Source organism: Lycorma delicatula, chromosome 4 (genome assembly GCF_047948215.1).
Source record: "Lycorma delicatula isolate Av1 chromosome 4, ASM4794821v1, whole genome shotgun sequence".
Classification (NCBI taxonomy): domain Eukaryota; kingdom Metazoa; phylum Arthropoda; class Insecta; order Hemiptera; family Fulgoridae; genus Lycorma; species Lycorma delicatula.
Genome location: NC_134458.1, coordinates 107,311,826 through 107,334,218, shown reverse-complemented (window position 1 = coordinate 107,334,218; position 22,393 = coordinate 107,311,826). Strand labels below are relative to the sequence as shown.

Sequence of the window (22,393 nt, the reverse complement as noted above, 5' to 3'; positions counted from 1 at the left end):
GAGCAGTACACTTAGGACAGGTCCCTGTGGATCTTTGAAAGGTCTTCATTAGCTATAACATGGATTGTCCGATTACTCAGAAAATTGGCTATAAAGCGCAACATATTCTCGTTAACATCATTCTGTAACAAGGTAGCAATTATCCTTTCTCCCCAAGCCAATTCATAACCTTTTTCAATGTCGAAGCTCAGGATAAGGAGATGCTCCTTGAAGGCGAATGCCTCACAAAATTAAAAATATATTTGAAATTATTACCGAAAGAATTTTTTAATTAATTGTTTATTATTAAAAATATTTACTCCATTTCTACGAATATTTAACAATTATTGCACGATTGTTATCTAGGCTACCTATTTTTGTATAGATTTTAAAATTACTTAAAAGAAGCAATTATTGTGAAAGAAATATAAGAAAAGAAATACAGTGAAAAGAATAAAGAGGCTGCTGTCGAACATAAGTTAAAACTCTGTAGAATGAGAAATATATATTATTTCTTTGATTATTTTCTATTTTATTGCTCCATAAAATTGAATTCTTCTATTTTAATTATAAACGCATTTATATAATGATGGATTTTTATATATTTTTTGTCATCATTCATTTGACAGTTATTTTCATTTCATTTTTGTTGAGTATCCTATCTTAATGTTTTTTGTCTAAACATAATAATGACATCATGTATCAGCTATACGTTTCACATATTCTAATCTTTGTCTTCCTCAGTTTTTATCTTCTATACAATTCTTTATCACCAGAATAACTAAGTATAAGACCCATCAACCTAGTTTGTCTCTTACATGGTTCTACTAAAAACTTTGCTCCTTTCCTGTTTATCACGACCCGTTAATGAGGTCAGAGAGACCTCTTCATCTTATACTCACCTGATTTTCATATACATATGTAACATTATATTTCAATAGCCTATACTATTTTTCTTTCGACTTTTCTATTCTAGATTACGTTATTGTTATGTGCTACACTCAACACAAAAAATTTATGTAAATATTTTTAATTTTTGTACGCATATTAAGGTACCCTAGCACACTTCTTTTATTGTAAAATCTTTCTTACTTGAGTTAATCTCAACCTTACAACGTCTATCATTTGTAATTTTAACATTAATTTATAAGTTACGTAATTTTTAAATAATTGCAATGTAAAAATTCTAAATTAAATAGTAATGAGAAAACATAATTAATATCTTCAATTCATTTATTTTGATAATGTTATATTACGTTAAAAATATCTTACTCTTAATTATTCAGAAAAAACATACAAAGAAACCACAAAAGGAACTTTCTTCACGAAAAAATATCATAGAAATTAATTCATTTCTTAAAGATAAAAACTTGGAACAAAAATAACAACAAACATTATTATTATCGAAATTAGAGTGAAACAATCAAATCTAAAATAAAACTCTACGTCTTTTACCGTTCTTTAATTATCTAATAATTGTATCTCATAGAAAGATAATTGAATTTTTATACTACTGTCTAGAATAAACGGAAAAGTATAGATCGAATTATGAATGATTCTCTCTACAAAAAATAATTAAAATTCAATGTCATGGATTTTTTAGCCACATATAGCTAAAGAAAAGAAAGAGAATTTCTTTGGATAAAATCATCTGATAATGGCAAAATTTACCTATTTTCTGTCTTCACATTAAAGACTTAAAGACGATAAAGAAGAACGAAATGAATCTTTGAAAGTTAAAAATTTATATTTTGTAAAAGTGAATTAGTTCAATAATTTGTAATCATGCTTAGTCAATTCATCTTAAATTTCCCAATAATACAAAAAATGAACGAAAAACCAATGCCAGTCTGTGAAAATAAATTAGACAAAATTTAATTAAACTTATAATCATTTAAACCGATAACAAAGTAGAAAAAAATCAATAAGTTAAACTTTAATTGTTTTTGGAAGTATCATTTTTTTGTTAAATAAAAGTTTAATAAAGTTAGTTTACGATAAGTAAGAGAAGATTAAAAATTTTTATTTTAAATTTGTACCTATAAGATATGTTCTGACTGAATCATTATCAACGCCCAGAAAAAACTACCGACGATAAATTAATGGAAATTTGTATACTGATTCTTCTTAAGGTATAAATGCACACTAAGAAAGGAGTTTTTGAAATTCCGAGTTTAAACGGTTAAAATAGTGAAACACTGAATTTTCCTGGTAAAAGAATATAGATATCAATTTGATTTTGTATGAGTGTGTCTAATCTTCATGTGAATATATAAAAACCAATTTCTTATTATTTTTAATTCGAATTCGAAAGGGGGTGAAGAAGGATAGAAATTAAAAAAATTGTTGCAAATTTTTCCCATTTCCGACTATACTAAACGAGATATTCACTATATTAACACTTGCAAATACTCTTCTGATCAATATCTAAAAACGTTTAGATATTGAATTTACTTGAATTTCGATTTTTAGACGAGCGACGGTGTGTGGCGCAGCGGCGCAACTACACAGCCATGCCACCGTTACTAAGTGCAATGCTACTCGCTGCATCTGCATTTTCTTGTTTATCCGAGCTACACATTTGTGGGCCCAGTTGGCGGTTCACGTATGTATGTAATAATCAGAAAGATGTGGATAATTGCATAATTAATAATAATTCTAATTTTGCCTTTCATTATGGCATAGGGGTACAACGAGACTATATGGATTTGTATTTAGCGGTGTTCCACTTGATTACCACACATGTATCATTACATAGAGTAGATCTACTGTGCTGTTAAATATTTAATTTACTGTTGTCATAAAATTTACTGTTGTTAAATTAAAATTGAGTTACATATATGACTGATGGAAGAAATCATAAAACGAAGAAAAAGGAGTGGTCCCTTCGTTAATGCTTAAGTACCAATTAACGTTTTATAATAATTTTGACACGAATTAAAATAGATTTTCATGTATAAAATTCGAACATCTAACTGCCTTTCAGGTTGAGATTATTAAAAAATTAAAGTTCTACATAGAAAATATGTTTTAACTAATCTGAGAGACGTTTTAGTCTAAATTAGGGCAAAACATTAAGTTAATTTACTGATTTTTTCTCTTTTACTTGTTATATTTTTTCTTTCTTATCTATTCTACTCATATTCTAGACCCATTAAATTTCTTTAACTTTTTACATTAGAAAAAAATTTCTGCTGGAATGGAAAGAGGAAACCAGCAATTTACACTCTGCTTTATAATCCTACGCGCACACTATCCTCTTTTAGTTATTATTACACAATTGTTTTACATAGTTTTGATGATAAATTTATGTACATTAATATATAATTTTAATTGCTATTTATATTTAAAATATATTTCGTGTTAAAATTAAATTAAATTACGGATAATTAATAAAAGTAAGAAAATTGGGTAAAATTAAATTTTTTAGAAAGATTTAACGATGACTACATCAGATGTCAGAATGGCCGAGTGGTCAAAGGCGCCAGACTCAAGGATTCTTAACCTTATCAGACATCGTCTGAGCCGGGTGTTCTGGTCCTCTTACGAGGGCGTGGGTTCGAATCCCACTTCTGGCACAATTTTTTTTTTAATTAACCAATCATTTTTTTTTTACGGAGGGAGAAACCTGTAGGTGTTTTAAAGAGGGTGAAAAAGGATAGAAATTTTAAAAATGATTGTAAATTTTTTCGATTTCCAACTATACTAAACGAGATATTCGCAAAATTACGGCTTGCCAAATGATAAATTTCTAAAAACGTTTTTCGGGTTTTATTTGAATTTCGAATTTTTAGAGGTGCGACGGTGTATTGCTCAGCGGCTCAACTAAACAGTCATGCCACCGTTACTAATTGCAATGCGACTCGCTGCATCTGCATCTGAGAGTAGATCTTCTGTGCTGTTAAATACTTAATTTACTGTTGTCATCCAATGGGTAGTATTTGTAAATATTAAATTAAAATTCAGTTACAGATATGACTGATGGAAGAAATCATAAGACGAGGAAAAAAGTGGGCCCTGGGTTAATGCGTTAATTTACGTGTTATTTATATATAAAATATATTTTGTGTTAAAATTAAATTAAATTACAAATAATTAATAAAAGTAAGAAAATTGTGTAAAATTAAATTTTGTAGAAAGATTTAACGATGACTACATCAGATGTCAGAATGGCCGAGAGGTCAAAGGCGCCAGACTCAAGGATTCATTTCCTTGACTGAGCCGGGTTTTTGGTCCTTACGAGGGCGTGCGTGGGTTCGACTCCCGCTTCTGACACATTTTTTTTTTTTTTTTTTAATTAACCAAACATTTTTCTTCTACGTAGGGAGAAACCTGTAGGTGTTTGAAAGGGGGTGAAGAAGGATAGAAATTTTAAAAATGATTGTAAATTTTTCCGATTTCCAACTATACTAAACGAGATATACGCAAAATTACGGCTTGCAAATGATAAATTTCTAAAAACTTTTTTCGTGTTTTATTTGAATTTCGAATTTTTAGAGTTGCGACGGTGTGTTGCGCAGCGGTTCAACTGAACAGCCATGCCACTGTTACTAAGTGCAATGCGACTCGCTGCATCTGCATCTGAGAGTAGATCTACTGTGCTGTTAAATACTTAATTTACTGTTGTCATCCAATGGATAGTATTTGTAAATATTAAATTAAAATTCAGTTACACATATGAATGATGGAAGAAATCACAAAACGAGGAAAAAAAAGTGGTCCTTGCGTTAATGCGTTAATTTACGTGTTATTTATATATAAAATATATTTTGTGTTAAAATTAAATTAAATTACGGATATTAATAAAAGTAAGAAAATTGTGTAAAATTAAATTTTGTAGAATCATTTAACCACGACTACGTCAGATGTCAGAATGGCCGAGTGGTCAAAGGCGCCAGACTCAAGGATTCTTAACCTTATCAGACATCGTCTGAGCCGGGTATTCTGGTCCTCTAACGAGGGCGTGGGTTCGAATCCCACTTCTGGCACAATTTTTTTTTTAATCAACTAAACATTTTTCTTCTACGGAGGGAGAAACCTGTAGGTTTTCTTTCGCTCGTCGTGTCATGTAAAATAAATAAATACTACAAATAATTTTTTTTTAGGATACAAAAATTAGGCATACATAAACATAAATAGATAGATCTTATAATATTAAAATTATTCAAGCCTAAATCTCATCACTCAATTTATCTCTGTAAATTATTACCTACTTATAAAATATGGTTTAAATATTTAAATTTGAGATCTGAATTGTGAGAAAATCAGAACTGTTTATACTAAAGACATCGGGTTTTATCCTAGTTGATGCATGAAGTTTTATCGTCATATTTATAACTGATTTTATCTCACTATCTGTACTAAACTAAACTAATACTTTTGGAACTTTTTTTAAACTAAACTAAGTTTTTGCAAGATTAATCCTTATATATATATATATATATAAGTAGTTATATATATATAAGGAGTTTTATATATATATATATATATATATATATATATATATAAAACTCCGAAAACCGATAAATCTTAAATTATACCGGTTAATTCTAAAATTTACCAAGTTACTTGGTAAAAGTCCGAAAAAATCTTGAAAACGCATTTAATTCGGTCTTTTACGAAATCGTTTTGGTCATTTTCGACAATTATCATATTCTGTTGGTAAAAGTTGACAATTCTGTAACGAAATCACTTCTAAATAGGAAGGAGCATGAATTTAAAAATGCTCTTCTCAATTTCGGGATTTCAGTTCAAAAGTTACTTTAAAATTAATCATTTTTAAACGTGAGAGTAATCAATTAACAGTTAACTCTTACATATACAGTCTGGGTCTAACACCTGGATTATTTTTTAACCCAATTTATTTTCAGTTTTTGCTGCAGGAAAAAAGTTTTGAATCCCAACTGAACGTTTTTCATTAAATACCGTCATTTTTTTCGTTCAAACAATTCTAAAATTTAAGGAAATATTAACAAACTTTTTCATTCAAAAAGTAATTAATATGAAGAGCAAATTTTTATTGCATACGAGTTTTTATCTAGTACTTGAGATGGGCATTATTTTTAGTTATAGAGTTTTTTTGTAATTTGTTGTCTCGAAAGGATTCATTTAATTATAAAAACGAACATATTGCTATTTACCACTGTAGAAGTTTGCTGAAAATGATTCATTCCTGAATATTAGGGTATTTGAATTAATTAATAGTAAAGTTTTTGAAATGTCTTAGTATTATATAGCAAAATATAGTTTTTGTAATCTTTTGAAAAAAACCTGTTTCATTTTTCACCCGCAGTGCATTGAAATTCCGAAATTGGGAAGATCATTTTTACATTCATACTTTTGAGTGATTTCATTACAGAATTGTCAACTTTTACAAACAGTCTATGGTAAATGTCAATGATGACCAAAACTATTTGGTAAAAGTCCAAAATAAATGTGTTTTTAAGATTTTTTCGGACTTTTACCAAGTGACTTGGTAAATGTTAGAATTTACCGGTAAAATTAAAAATTTACCGGTATCGGGGTTTTACCGTAACATATATAAAGAATAATTAAAAGGTAATATTTTATAAAATAACCTACAAATATAATTTTAAATAATAATTTAAAATTACATTATAAAAAATTGATTTCTGTTTCAATGTGCATAGGAGTTAAAAAATATCGTTTAGAATATTAAAGCTAATTATTGATAAATTGATAACGCAAGCGTTATCGTCAGTCAAACAAAATTTCCCTTTTAATTTTATGATCAATAAATATTTTCAATTCGCCGTCATCGTCAGGTAAAAAAAAAATTAATTAATTTCTTTATAAATATTAATAAAACTAGATTTTTAACGAAAAGATAAATCAAGAGATAGTTTATTAATGAAATGTTTCATGAAATGAATTTGTTAAAGAGAAAAGCTAATAACAGAAAGTCAAAGAAAAGTTATCTAAAAGCAAATTAAAATACAAACCTCTAAAGAAGTGTTGGATTTTAATTCTGTTTATAAAATTACAATTTCCGATTTATCGGATGAGTATTTCATTGGGAATCAAATGAATTGTTAATGTTGTTAATAATCTGAACTGATTATATGCTTTCCCATTTTTCAGATCCCGTAATTATTCCACGAAATTTATTTACGGTATGATTATAAGATTAATACACTCCAGTGAAAATTTTAACAGCTTTTACAAGATGAAATATTCCTAACATTAATGAAAATTTTAATTTAGGAACTAATTTTTCATTAATAAAAGCTTTCAAGTGGTATAAAATAAACTAGTGTGACGAGAAAAGGACGCAGCTGAACATTAATTTCAGGAAGATGTACTGGTTGTTAGGCAGGGGGTCGCAACTATCATTATCATTACTTAACAAGCAATTGCTGTACCAAGCGGTCCTGAAACCAATTTGGACGTACGGAATCCAGCTATTGAAAACGACAAGTGAGAGTAACATCGAAGTAGTTCAGTGATTTCAGAACAGACTATTGAGAAATATAACAGAAGCGAAAAAACACTGAAATACACGATCATCTGGGATTGCCAACCATTCGAGAGTAGATACGGCTGGCGATTCGGTACGAGAGAGAAAATGAGACTCAGCAAACATGTGAACTGGCTCACAATTAACCTCTTGGATAACAGTGAGGACATTAGGCGCCTAAAGCGACTGCATATATTAGATATGCAAGTTCTCCGAGGTTAGAGGTGAACCAGTTACACTAGGGTGTTGTGTATCGTCAAAATTCTTCATTTCGTTTCGCCACTTTTCTTGGTTCTTTGATTTGTTTTAGTGTACTTTGATTAGTTATTCTATGTTGCTTCATAACAATAATTTTTTTGTGTTTTCGTTGCTTTTTATGTTCTGAACTTTATCAATGTTCCTTGGACTCATCTTTGTACGAACTTATTTATGTTTATTACATATTTACGTATATCTTTATATACATTTATTTATTTTATATATTATAAAAAAAATTAAAAAAGACTGCAAAAAATTGCTATTGTATAAGATACGTGTACATATGCATATACCTGTATATACAGTTCTTTGAGGGATTTCAATGGAAATCCCTCTCTACATCTCATTTTTACTTCCTTGTACGAAGTAAAGGAAGTATGTGATTGCGAAAAATTTCGGTTTTCAGATTTCAATGCAAATATCAATTTCGATCATTCCTAAATCCATTTTGATTAGTTTCGGCGTGACGTCTGTACGTACGTATATGTACATATTGCTATATCATAACTAGCTATATATCATAACTCAAAAACGATTAGCCGTAGTATTTTGAAATTTTGTAGATAGGACTGTTGCAAGATCTAGTTGTGTACCTCCCCTTTTGATTGTAATCGACTGAACCAAACGTGCCTAAAAAAAGCCCAAAATAAAAAAAAATTGGATTTTGGACTTTGTGTTAACTGCAGTAATAAGCCCTCATTGAGAGCTTTGCAACGATATATCATAAGTGGTACTTATTTTCATTGCTTCCAGAGTTTTAGCCAAATGAAATTTTAATTAATGATGTATTTGGATCTTATAAGGGAAGCTACATCGGTTAGAATCAGACTTCATCTCCTTTTTTTTTTAACCTTTTTAATTAATTTTTTTTTTTTTATTTATTTTTTATTTTTTTATTAATATATTTGATTTATTAATAATTATTAACTTGTGATTGTAAAATAAAATTACGGTACATAATTATTCAATAATAACAATAAAAAAAAAAAATTAAAAATAATCAAGATATTAGTAAAATAGAATTTTATGTACTTTTAAAAATGTGAATATGTAATTTAATAGGCATTATTACATACGTGTGTATGTAATAGATTTGGTGAAACATCTAATTTTAGTATTAATTGAATCATATCTCTTTTTCAAATGGAATAAGTTTAAATAAAGTGCAGAAAAAATGTGTATATGTAATTTAATAGGCGTACAAGGAAGTGATATTTTTGTAATAAAATTTACTTATGATTCCGGTAAATTGGAACCGATTGTAAACACTACAGCAAAAAAAAAAAAATGAGCTATTGTTCGATTTTATTTTATAAGACTATTAATTTTAATAAGATATTTTATTAAAATAAAATACAACACCCATTATAATTGCATTCTACGTTCTTCTTATTATACGGTACTTACACGTAAATATTAAAATTTAATTTATTATTAAATACCCCCCCCCCATAGTGAATAAATGATCCAAAAGTTGAATTACAAAATACAAAATTAAGAAAAAAAATCATTTGTCAAGAAATTTATGACAAAAACAAAATTCGTAGCACGATATGTAAGTTATTTTTTAAAAATAATGGGTAAGAGTTTTTAATATTTAGACTTACTCCCAGATATCCTTTAGCCGAGTTCTTTTAGCTATATATATAGTTTATAAATATGTATACTAGCAGGTCTGGGCTCGTTTCCTTGCTAGAAACGGCCACACCGGTGAAGACACACAACACATTACACAGATTTTTCATTGGAAAACCATTCCGGCGAAGCTAAATGGTCCTTGCAATTCAATAATTAAAAGTCTTATTTTTATTTTCATAATAGACGTTTAAATATACAGGGAAGTAACAAAAAATAATTATTTAAAAATACTGAAAAAATAATGTATTAACTTTTAAGATAGCAATAAAAAGAATTGTTTTTAATTTGGGTCCGCGATATATTACTGAGAGCCAAAGCTACTTGAATATTAATTGCCCTTAAACTGAAAAAAATTTAATAATAAAAATTAAAAGTTAGAGCCAAAACAAAATAATACATTTTTAAAGGTGGGAAAAAACAATTATAAAGATATTCATATATAGGATAAGCTTAATAAATTTGCTTAAGTAAAGTTTTCCCTAAATCTATCATCCACTCCAATAAAGCCTAAAACAAGAACGTTAAAAATTGAAAAGATTTTTCTGTGTTTAAGGTCCGGTGTTTATAATTTTAGAAAACGGCAGAAATTTTTTGAACTATGATTTATAAAATACCCAAAAAAATTTTAAAATATTAAAACTGAAGGGAAAAAGCAAAAACAAAAATATATTTCAATTTGAGCATGTGGGGGCTGATTTTTTTGAAAAAGGTTTATTTGGATTATTTATATAAGCAACATAGTTAACAAATCTGCCAAAGTGAAGTTTTTTCTAAAATTACTTAGAAGAAAATCGATATTGTTTTTTTCGCGATTTCCCCCATCCCTCAACGAATTTTGAAAAATAAAATATGATCAATGCCTGATATGTAGAAACGTTAGAGCCAAAGTCGAACAAACTCGGTTAGGTCAAGTCTGAGATATAAGGCCAAAAGCAGTGTAACATACATACATACACACACACGCGCGCGCTTTTTTGGTCTAGATAAACGGTTAGTCCCCAAAATGGAAAGATTTGCAAAAACCCCGATATCCCATTTTTGTCACGATCACCATGCTTTAAGATAGCAATTCAAGCTATATTCGTCGGATTAGTAATATGTCAAAGAGTGTTAGTTTTTCTGTTATTTTTATTATTATGTTTCATCGAGATTTTTTTATTCAAAATCATTTTGGTAAAATAATGGAATTATTATGATAATTCAGTTTATTTGTACTACTTTTGTTGTTGAATCAAATGCGAAAATACTTTCGACCAATTAGAATTAAATTAAAGAAGGTGGAAATCAACCTGGCTCATGCCGGCTTGAACTCAGATCGTGTAAAATTTTAAAGGTCTAACAGACCCTAAACTGTAAAACGTACCCCACAGAAATTTTTAATGCAACATCGAGGTCGCAAACAAATCTATCAATACGAACTCTCCAGATTTATAACACTGCATATATTATATATATAAAAATGTTATGTTCGTTTGTGTACGTTTCAAAAACTCAAAATGTTCTGCACCGATTGAGCTCAAATTTTAGCACGATATATAACCCGCATCAAGATTGTTTTTGTCTATTTTTCGCATCAGTCACATATCCGCGACCGCGAGAAAACAGTTTTTTAATGGTCAGCTGTGTATCAGTGACCTCGCCATCTGCTGGAAGCCAGTGGTTACAGACAGTGGTTTTTTTTTTTTTTTTTTTTGTTTTAACCTTACTACAGATGCAAGTAACCAAAGAAATGAGCAAATTATACTTCAAGAAGAATTTCAATCTCTCTTAAAAATACACTATAAATTACAATAATAAAAGGATAATAAAAACTAGATTAAACAATAGACGAAGATGAGAGAGATAAAAGTAAGAAGAAAGAGATAATGATGAAGAAGAAGAGGAATAAGAGAAGGTAGTCAATCAGAATATAAAGTAAAAAGCAGATAACGAGAAACGTGTAATGGGAAAGAAGAATATGATAATGTGAATGATCAATAGAATAAAAGAGTGAAAAAAGAAGACGAGGATGAGCAAAGTAAAAAGACGTAATAAAACAAGAAGTGTAAAAACTTGGAAGAAATTAGAGAATTAAAATTAAAACTAGAAAAGAGATGAAATTGGATAGAAAAAGAATTGATTTTATTAAAAGTAAAGGAGATAAGTTCACACAAAAGATTAAATTATAAAATTCCCAACTGCGTTCAGTGATGCGGGTACAATCTAATTCAACCTTTTACGTTTTAAATATTACTAGGTCAATTTTTTGTTATTAAGTATTTTTTTTTTAAAAAAAAAGCTTGCGTTAATCAATTAAAACAAGTTTACCAATATTATGATAAAACTAAAAATAATGTTTACAGAAAATCAACGAAAGCATTTATACGTATAAACACGAATAGATAAGCATGTGTTATATTATAGTAATACGAACACACATACAACACTTCTAAATCACCGTGAAAGTACACTTTTAGAGATAAGGTAACAAACACGCCAGTATGTGTTTAAAAAAAGAAAAGAACGTGTTCTATGTACTCTGCACGTGTTGATATCCTCATCAAAGTGAATGTAAAATTTTTACAAGAGAGTATGGGTATTGAATATGCATGTTTAATCTAACATGTTTCCTGTTTGGAAAATTAATATTGACATACACTGGTTCTATACGTTAACGTTTTCTATTTTTTACATTATCATACGTCCCAGAAAATAGTAAGTACATAAAAATCAGTATATATATATATATATATATATATATATATATATATATATATATATATATATATATATATATATATGTGTGTGTGTGTGTGTGTGTGTGTGTGTGTGTGTGTGTGTGTGTGTGTGTGTGTGTGTGTGTGTGTGTGTGTGTGTGTGTGTGTGTGTGTGTGTGTGTGTGTGTGTGTGTGTGTGTGTGTGTGTGTGTGTGTGTGTGTGTGTGTGTGAGTTATGCAATAGAGTTTTTATGCAGTAAAAGTAAATTGATAAAAATTTCTTATTTTATAAATAAATCCAGAATTTATCTTGAAATACATGGAAAAAGTAGTTCTCTATAACTTGTAATATTTAAAATTAGAATGGTATTGATATTTATAATAAACATAAATAGTCTTGGTTCGTAACACTATCAGAACGTATGTCAAAGCCGTATCAGCTTAATTTTATAACTGACAAATTTACACTTACTTATATTAGTATGTATTTCTTACTTAACAAAATAATCAAGCATAAATTACATGATATTTTTTATACAATTAATTCTGCTGTGACACGTGATACCGTTTACTTCTTTCATAATACAAGCAAATTTTTATATTCCTCTACATATATTTATTGAACTAAGAGAGTAAATTAGTACAATAATGATTTTATTATAAATTAAGTTTACCAAATAAGTAGGGGTAAGTTATCCAAATAATTTCGTAATAAAGTGAGCAGTTTGAAATAAATCCAAGTAACTATTACATTTTTTAGCATTAAATTTCGTGTAAAAATTGTAAATGAATCAAAAATAGTACGAAATACTACAAAATTTCCGGAATTAGAGCTTAAAATATTATTTAAATTTTCTTTTAGTTTTCCTTTATGAAAATATGAATTTCGATTCTAAAGGCATCAAAAAGATAAAATTTAATTGTATCATATAGTTTGCTTTTAGTTGAGGGTCACCGTTTTTTGAAACAATTCAAATATCTGTATCATATAAAATTAAAATATCTGTGTACTGGTACAGGTCAGATAAGTTTACAAAAGTGCTGGTCTATATATGAGTATTCGTTATTAAACGTCAAATATTCCCCCGAATCCATAACCAACAGTACGTTCAGTGTAATGTTAAAAAAAAGACTATAAAACAAAAGGTAATACTGCAAAGACGACTTACTAGCACGTACGGTGTTCTAACAAAAACTTTAACATATTTTTACACTGCAAAAAAATGGCATTCGTTTAAGTGAATTCCTAAGTAAAATCAATAAAAATATGTTTTATACAGAAATCTTTATTGGAATTTCGATATTACTTGTTAATAACCTATTTATTTATTCTACATTTAACAAGACTAATTTCTATAATACAGAACAATGTTGAGAAACTTGCGCAGTTCTTCGCAAGAAGACTTACTTTTCGTTATTTTATTTTATTTACTTATGAAAAACTATTACACATTTTAATTTAAAATTTTACAAAATAAAAAAAACTTTCATCAATATACACCGCAGATACGGAAACATCAACGTTTCAACTTGCAGCATCATAACGAACCACGCTTCTAACTTGTCCCGATCAATCTTTTTCGACTTTAAATTAAGCATAACTCAAGAAACGACTCAACCAATTTCATCAAATTTTCTCACGCGTAACTACAGATACACTACTACAAAATATATAAATTTCAATGAAATTGATAATTGATTTTGGAGATTTTCGAGCCACAAAATTTTATACATAGTACTATAAATAAATAAAATATAAGGAAACTCAATGTTAAGTGAATGGTATTTTCGTACGCCTCATACCTCAAAACGTAAGAAAATTCATCTCCTCCACTACTTTCACCACGCGACCGAAAGTTATTTTCTTCGAAAATACGGTACTTTTCTTCGAAAAATGGTAAAACAAAAACCTTATCAAAATGAAATTTTTGATAAAATACTAAAAATAAAATTAGTTTTAAAAATAGTACTGCAGAAGACTGTACCTGCGCTCATCATTCAATAACCTTGGTATATACCAATATATAATAATAGAGTTTTTATTTATACGCCTTTGCAATTTTTTCACAAAACAAAAATCAAAAATCCATTATTTAATGTGTATTGTATTTTACGTGCAATAATTTACCGGACTATTCTGAAAATCCATTAAATTATTTGGAATCTGAAATAAAAAAAATTAAGAGCTAGCGAAAAATTAAGTTAGTGGAATCGTTTGAAATTATTAGTTATATAGCAATTTTCGGAATCTTAACTTATTCAGGATTTCATTGAGTTTTAAATGGCTGTTTTATGATTTAAGCTTTATTTTATAAACAAATTGACAGTTATATTGAGGGTATCAAGAGTTGTATCGACGGCTTGTATCGAGACCTAACATATTAAAAAAATAAATAAATAAAAATAGAAAAATTATAAGTTGGTATTCTAATACTATCCCTGTACTTTTTATCGGAATCTAATACTAGTACATGAAAGGCTTCCACAACTTCTAATGTAAATGATTCCTTATAAAGTAAATGATTAAGGGATCATTTACAGAATACAACGATAGTTGTTTTTAACATCATATTTAATTCTCAGTAATCGTTTTCAAAGTGAATGGCTAATTCGTTGATTTTTTTATATTTGTCCAAGATAACGCATGAATATAAGGTATTTTAACAAAGCTTTGGAACTTAAATTTAATGTTAATTTAAATTTTCACTATACCTGCTACGTTTTAAAATATTTACTGGCAGTCCACTCTTTTATGCTGAAAATAGTTTTATGGTATTTAAACAATTAGGTACAATAGAGCAATAGAAAAAAGTACGCGATGGAAATAAAAATTTATCCATAATATTTGACACAATTTTTAAAAAGTTTGTCAAATTTTACTTTACTACAAACAACCTTTAATTTAACTTAAATCTGAATAAGCTTAACCTCTAACTTGAATTGAAAACAACTTTCTTACTTTTAAGAATACTTTTTTTTCTTTTTTGAATTCAGTTTTATATTTTTTTTAGGTTCAGAAACGCTTCATTAACGAGTATCGACTGAAGGTTGTAAGTCTTAGGGCTCAAATTAAGGGGTAAATTTTGTGATTTTATTCGAAATCTGAGCTGAAAAATAGGTCCTAGAACTATATATTTAGTAGTTATCGAGAAATCTTAGGTAAAAGACAAAATATTGGGGTCGAAAAACACTTATTTATGTTTGGCGTAAAATAACTTTGTTAAATTGATAATAAAACCGTAAATGTTTTAAACAAAACATATAGAGAATTTGATTTTGAGTAAAATGATATGAATAAAGTTTACAGAAACTAAATACAAATGTAAGAATTTTGATGTTTACTAAACGTATCGAAATGTAGCAGATTTTAAATAGGTATTGCAAGAAACAAGAAACAAACTATATAAATATTTTAGAAAATTAAGAACGAAAATAAAAATAGAAAATATTAAAAATCAAATAAAACAACTATTAGAAATAAAGCTAATTAAAGATTAATTTAAATTGAATTTGTTTGGTATAATTAATTCCTTAAATTGGCAATATTAAGTAGTCCATTAAGGTAAAAAAGCTTTTTTCTGGATTGATCATGTTTGTATGTTTTATACATGTATACATTCATTATACACTCTCATGCATAAGTAATCATGTATGTATATCACACTGCTATTCGCTAATTATTTTTAGACTGGAGGGACCGATTTTATTCCAACTTTATCATTAGATATATATTGAGAATTTACCGTGTTCAAATTTTACGAGGCAGGTGGGGAAAATTCTTCACTTTTTATTCTGGAGTCACAAAAAAAATTTGTATCTCGTTAATTAATAGGCTACACTTGAAAAATACAGTAAGTGTAAAGAGTAACAAAAAATGGACAGATGGATTAAAGCTTACAGATCAGTCTTAGTTTAGGCGTTAGTAAAATACATTTTAATTTTAAATTACTTTTTTAAAACAGACTTTAAAACTTTGCTTTTAAATATAATACTATGAATTCTGTCTTTTCTCTTAAATAAGTAAATAGAGAATACAACTTACATAAAGAGAAAAACACGGTAAAATTTCTTCGCATATAAACAGACAAATGCGATAAAGGTGCTAATAATTCCATTTTAATTCTTTATTATTCATGTAAAACAGGATGATTTCAATAGAAGTGGAAAGATTTAATTTATACACAATGCTATATTTTTGTAGATTAAAAAACCAGTTGATAATTTTCGCAAAATTGTAAAAGAAGATTAATAGATTTGTTTTACTATAAAGTAGTTGTTTAAGAAACCAAAATATTTTGGAGGTAATTTATATACTTCTGATGCAAAGGCGATTTTTGTACAAAAATTAGTCCATTGAAATAAACTCATTCAATTTATTTTGAAAAACTTCATTTTTTATAAAAAAAATTAAAGTCAAACTTTCAAAAATTGTTTAGAAAAAATAATCTAAAACTAGATACGTATTTTGATTAAGCAATCATCAACCATTAGATAAAGGGAAATTTTCAACAAATATATTTCTTATTATAAAAATAAAGCTTACAAAATACATTAAATATAAAATCAAATAATACTTACGAAACAGCAAAAATACAGTGGTTTTTTGTGGGCGTTTATAAAAAGTAAATAAATAATACTAATTATAACAAATATGTCTTAGATAAAATCCAACCCGACGTCCGTGAAGGTATATTTACGCAAACGTCCGGGCGGACAACGACATGGTACTTGGCACCTTTACTTATGTCGGCCGACGTGAAAATGGTTTTGCTTAAGATCTCCCCTTGCGTAGTATGGAAAGTGGCAGTCCCGTGCTGTCCGAGCTGATCACGATTGTACTTCTCGGTTTCACTCCTTGCAGCAGAGGGAGAGGCATGACAGTGACCTGTTTTTGCTGACGCTGAGCGGAGTGGAGACGGGGAGTGCCTGTCCCCACCCGTTAGTGGAAACTGGGTCGGGGCTAAGTTCATATGATCTTGATCTGCTGAAGTCTTGTGCTGTTAAGCGTGAATCAGACACTTTGGCCCTTAGCAGGGATTGTCCCTTGGATAAAGGTATCGGAATCCTTACTGCTTATTCCGAGCTATGAGACATGGTGTAGTGCTAAGGGCCAAAGTGACTGATTGCACTCCGCAAAGACAGGTTGCTGTTACGCCCCTCCCGTTGTTGCAAGCAGCGAAACCGAGAAATACAACCGTGACCAGCTCGGACAGCACGGGACCGCCACTTTCCATACTCGGAAGGGAAGATCCTGAGCAAAACCATTTCCCTGTCGGCCGACGTAAGTAAAGGTGCCAAGTACCATGTCGTTGCCCGCCCGGACGTGTGCGTAGATTCACCTCCTCGGACATCGGGTTGGATTTTATCCAAGTCATATTTGATATTACTAATATTTTTTATTTATTTACTTTTTTATAAACGCGTAGAAAAAAAAGACAAATTTTTGTTGTTTCATAAGTATTATTTGATTCTATACTTAATATTTGTTTTTCGTGATCGCATGAGGCATCATAGAAGTTGCAGGAAAACCGATAAAAATAAATTTTTTATTCAATAAGGATGAACTTTTCATCACCAACCTTTTATTACTGGCAGTAAATAAGTCCACTTAAAAAAAAAAAACTTAATTTAAGCATTCTTAAAGCATTTATTAACGGTCTAGGAAAATTCCACTATCAGAGGTAATTTGGATCTCTTCTTATTTACCAGTATAAAAATTGTGATTAATTTGTCGATAAATTTTTTGGGCTAAAGTATGTTGCGGGTGGAAATCTTCAATAAAAAGTTAAATATAAATATTTAAACATTATTGCATATGTTTCTTAAATTATGAGGTTTTTTATGAAGTTAGGTAGATAAGAAAATAATATAGTTTATAATGTTATATAGTTGGTTATATAACAGTTAAATATATTATGTAGTAATTATACAATAGTTATGTATTGCATAGTATTGGACTGCAACAGTTACATTTTAAAGTTATTTACTGTAATTCTTACACGTAGGCTGGTTAACCGAGTAGTTTATATACATATAAAATAGCTATTTTATACACTTAGCTAAATTATTGATTCATGTTTTATAGCAGGATGATTCACGAAGAATGTAACAAACCTTCAGAACATGTTTAAACATACGTTTGGAAACACTTCGTGAGCAAGTGTTGGCTGGCGAAAAATTTCGCCCTGATGTCTGTGCCTTCGGTAAAATTAAGCCAGATTGTATTCTTAAAATCCAAATTAAGGGGTAAATTTAGTGGTTTTATGAAAACTGATCTGAAAAAGTTAAAACAACAAGTTGTAGAATTGTATTTTTAGTAGTTATTGTGAAGTATTGGGTAAAAAACAAAATATTGGGTTCGAAAAATACACTATTTTGTTTGGCGTAAAATAACTTTGTTAAAAAAGTAATAAACACAAAGATTTTAGAAACTTGTAGAGAATTTTGTTGTGAATAAAATGATATGAAGTTCACAGAAAGTAAATACGAAGGTAAGAATTTTGAAGTTTATTAAAAATAAAACGTATCAAAATGTAACAGATTTTAACTAGGAAATAAACAAACAAGATTTTCAATATTACAAAACAAAATAGTTAATATTTTTTTTAAAAATGAACAACAAAAATCTAAAGAAAAAAATCAAAAATCAAATAAAACATTTTTACATTTACAGACATTTATTAAAACGTACAAGAGATCTTTAAAGCTAATTAAAAATTAATTTTACCTAAATTTGTTTGAAATAATTTATTTCATAAATTGACAATAATAACGGCTGATTTGAAAATTATGTTTTTACTTCCTTGTATGAGTACAAGGAAGTATTATAATCGCGAAAAATATTGGTTTTCAGATTTCAACGGAAATATCCATTTTGACAATCCCTGAATGCATGTTGAAATTTTGGATTTAGGTCTGTTATAACACCTAGTTGTGCACCTATCCTTTTAATTGCAATCGACAACCAAAATTGTCAAAAAAAGCCAAAATCCAAAAAAAATTGGATTTTGGACCTTTTTTTTACTGCAGTAATAAGCCCTCATTGAGAAATGTTTAACGATATTTCATAAATAGTACATATTTTCATTGGTTCTAGAGTTATAGCCCAAAAAATTTAATTAATGAAATATTTGGATTTTATACGGGGAAGACATCGGCTCTAATCCGACTTTATTCCCTTTTTTTAACTTTCTTTTTAATCTAAATATATTGATTTATTAATAATTATTGATCTCCGATTGTAAAAAAAATTTTACAATAAATAATAATTCAATAATAACAAAAAATATATATGTATAAATTATGTAAAAAATATATATGTAATTTAATAGGCGCACAAGGAAGTTATGTAGTGACCACATCAGATCTTTTTATATTGCGTTTGAACAGCAATAAACATTTAAATAAGTGAATGGAATTGCGCGTGTATGTCATCTAACAATGCCTTATAAATTTTCAAATGGATAATATGGAGATATTATTTTTGTTTTTGTTTATGGTTTCTACAATGGAAACGCAGGAGGTGCGCAGCGAGAATGTCATCAAAATTTTTCCAAATAGGAAAATTCTAAACCACCGTAATACTTCGGTATTACGGTGCTTACGTACGTACTACGAAAAAAGTAACTTGCATATCTTTCATATTTTCAAAAGTAATACACATCCTGAAAGTTTGTTACATTCTTCATGAATCATTCTGGATGTAAAACCTTTTACTGATTTTATGATCTATAACTAATATCATTCTATATAAATTATTACGCTATTTATAGGGAATGAAGAATATTTAGATAATTTTTTTTGTCTATTCATTCTTTTTGTCTTTAGTTTTATAATTTATTCTACATGGTGGTAACTTGTTTCTGAAGGTTTAAACACACACACGCGCGCACACACACACACCCTCTTTATACATTGTATTATAGGTATATATTTAGAAATAGTTTCATCTGCACGCCGAATTAAATTCTGGAACAGGTGGGAAATTTTAGTTTTGTATTTGGTAGATTGGCATATAATTATTGTCCAATTATTATTTATTTCATTTATATATATATATATATAGAGAGAGAGAGAGAGAGAGAGAGAGAGAATAGTGGTGTTTACGAGGTTGTATGCTTCAGATTCTGCACGATAAGATAGGCCTTCAACTACCTGTATTTACGAAAAAAAAAACAACTTATCCCTGTGCTCTCAGGGAATACAGAAAATACTCAGAACAACTTTACGAAGGATTTTTAATGAGTTAAGGTCAAATCTTTATCGAATAAGATTACTTAATAGATTTCGTGAAGACGATTTTGATAGAAACAAAATTTATTGTTCGTTTTGAAGCAGTTTCTCTTTTCTGTAGCTCATGATATATAATGATTCAAATTGAATATCCTAATAAAACGTCATAATTGAGTCTATTGATGCGATGTAAATACTCAATTATAGGGAAATTACTTAATGTACCAGGAGCTCAGGTTTGATCATTGTTTCATAAAAACAAATCTGGGACCTTATTTCTTCAACAGAAGTGTAAAAGACGATTCATATGTTGAAACATTTGAGATCTCACATTAATATATATGAAGATCTCATATTTTGAGATATTTCCGATTAACAACAACATCTTGTATTGTTATTTCCGAATTATTAAACAATCCTGGTTTGGATATGGATCATTTATATATTCGGCAGCGGGATGAGGCAGCTCCCCATAATGCGATAATATCGCAATCAATTTTTTTCTAAATGGAGGGAGCACCGGGGATATCACCACCGACTTCATGGGATTTGATACCTTGCGATATTTCATCTTCGATTAAATCCAGAACATTGAAATGTACACCAAGCTTTTGTTTGAAAACTCAGCTGATTTTATAACTTGAATTAAAATTTACTGGAGACATGTGTAAAATGCTATGATTAAAGTGTCTGTTACAAATCGATGTATGCAGAAATACGTCATTTAAACACATCTTCTGTACATTAGAAATGTATTAATAAAAACACTATTTTTTATTTAATATTTTTTAAATTGTTTTTTTAATAGCGAATTTGATAATCTTTTAGTTAAATATATACATATATTTTAATAATTCTTTTTTTACAATAAAAGTTTTAATTCAAATATATTTTTAACGTTTTGTAATTTATTTTTATTATTTAATTTCGTTTCATATTTTATTAGCCCTTTTGAAGTAACATTACAAAATTAAATAATAATTACATTATTATTAAATATATATTACATTACAACCATGTTTTCTATAAATAAATAATGTAAATTTATGCATAAATTTCAAAAAAACACATCCGTAATACGAATGTACAACTAGGCACGTATTTATGAAATGTAAAAATAACAAAAAAATATTTTTAACTTTCTCCATAAACAACATATTCACAAAGAATAATATATATATATATATATATATATATATATATATATATATACACACACACGTGCCTAGCTGTACAGTCGTGATACGGATGTGTTTTTTTTTTAATTTATATATAAATTTACAACATTATTTATTTATAGAAAACATGGTTATACGATAATATAATATAAATTATTATTATTTAATTTTGTAATGTTACTTTATAAGGGCTAATAAAATATGAAACGAAATTAAATAATAAAAATAAATTACAAAACGTTGAAAATATATTTAAATTAAAAATTTTATTGTAAAAATAGAATTAATAAAATTACTTAATAGTAATAAATAATAAACGATGATATATAACATGAATAAAAAAAATTAAATTTGTTAAATCGATTAAAAAAAGTTATACGTCAAGTAAACATGAAATGAATTACAGACAGAACGTTGTTTTTAACTGAATTAACTGTAAAAAATTTATGACGAAATAAATTTATCTGAAATGAAGAAAGAAAACATTTTTAATGCTATCCTTTTTTAATTTTTATGATTTTCATCAACTAATGCAGGATTCATTTTCCATCATGGATTTATTATTTTTTCATTATCCATCCCATTGTCGTTAGAAAAAAGATTAGCTACGATAAAATCGAGTCGTAGTCGTGAAGTATAAATAAATTGTATAGAAGTTTTTTAAAAAAAACACGCAACAAGATTCATAATTTTCCTTTGTTCGCCATTAAACCATATTAACTATAAATTATAATAAAGATTCTTATATTTGATTGAAATTCGAATATTTGAAATATTTCGAGTGTTTTTCTTTTTAAAAAAGAATTTTCTCAAATACTACTTATACAGAAAGAAAGCATTTAACAATTTAAAAACACAATTTACTTATTAGACGATTTTACTGAGATGCTCATTATCTATTTTCCACCTATCCATCTATTTTCCATATGATCTAT

The 22,393-nt window shown here is 28.1% G+C and overlaps 1 protein-coding gene and 2 non-coding genes across 3 annotated transcripts in view; 2 read left to right on the top strand and 1 right to left on the bottom strand.

The window, feature by feature from the left end:
- LOC142322689 (guanylate cyclase 32E) overlaps positions 1-22,393 on the bottom strand; it is an 857,649-nt gene that overhangs the window by 384,475 nt on the left and 450,781 nt on the right. The window lies entirely within an intron of this gene.
- TRNAL-CAA (transfer RNA leucine (anticodon CAA)) lies at positions 3,437-3,557 on the top strand. Its single transcript has 2 exons — positions 3,437-3,474; positions 3,512-3,557. It is a non-coding gene; the product is annotated as a tRNA-Leu (tRNA).
- Positions 4,847-4,967, top strand: TRNAL-CAA (transfer RNA leucine (anticodon CAA)). Its single transcript has 2 exons — positions 4,847-4,884; positions 4,922-4,967. It is a non-coding gene; the product is annotated as a tRNA-Leu (tRNA).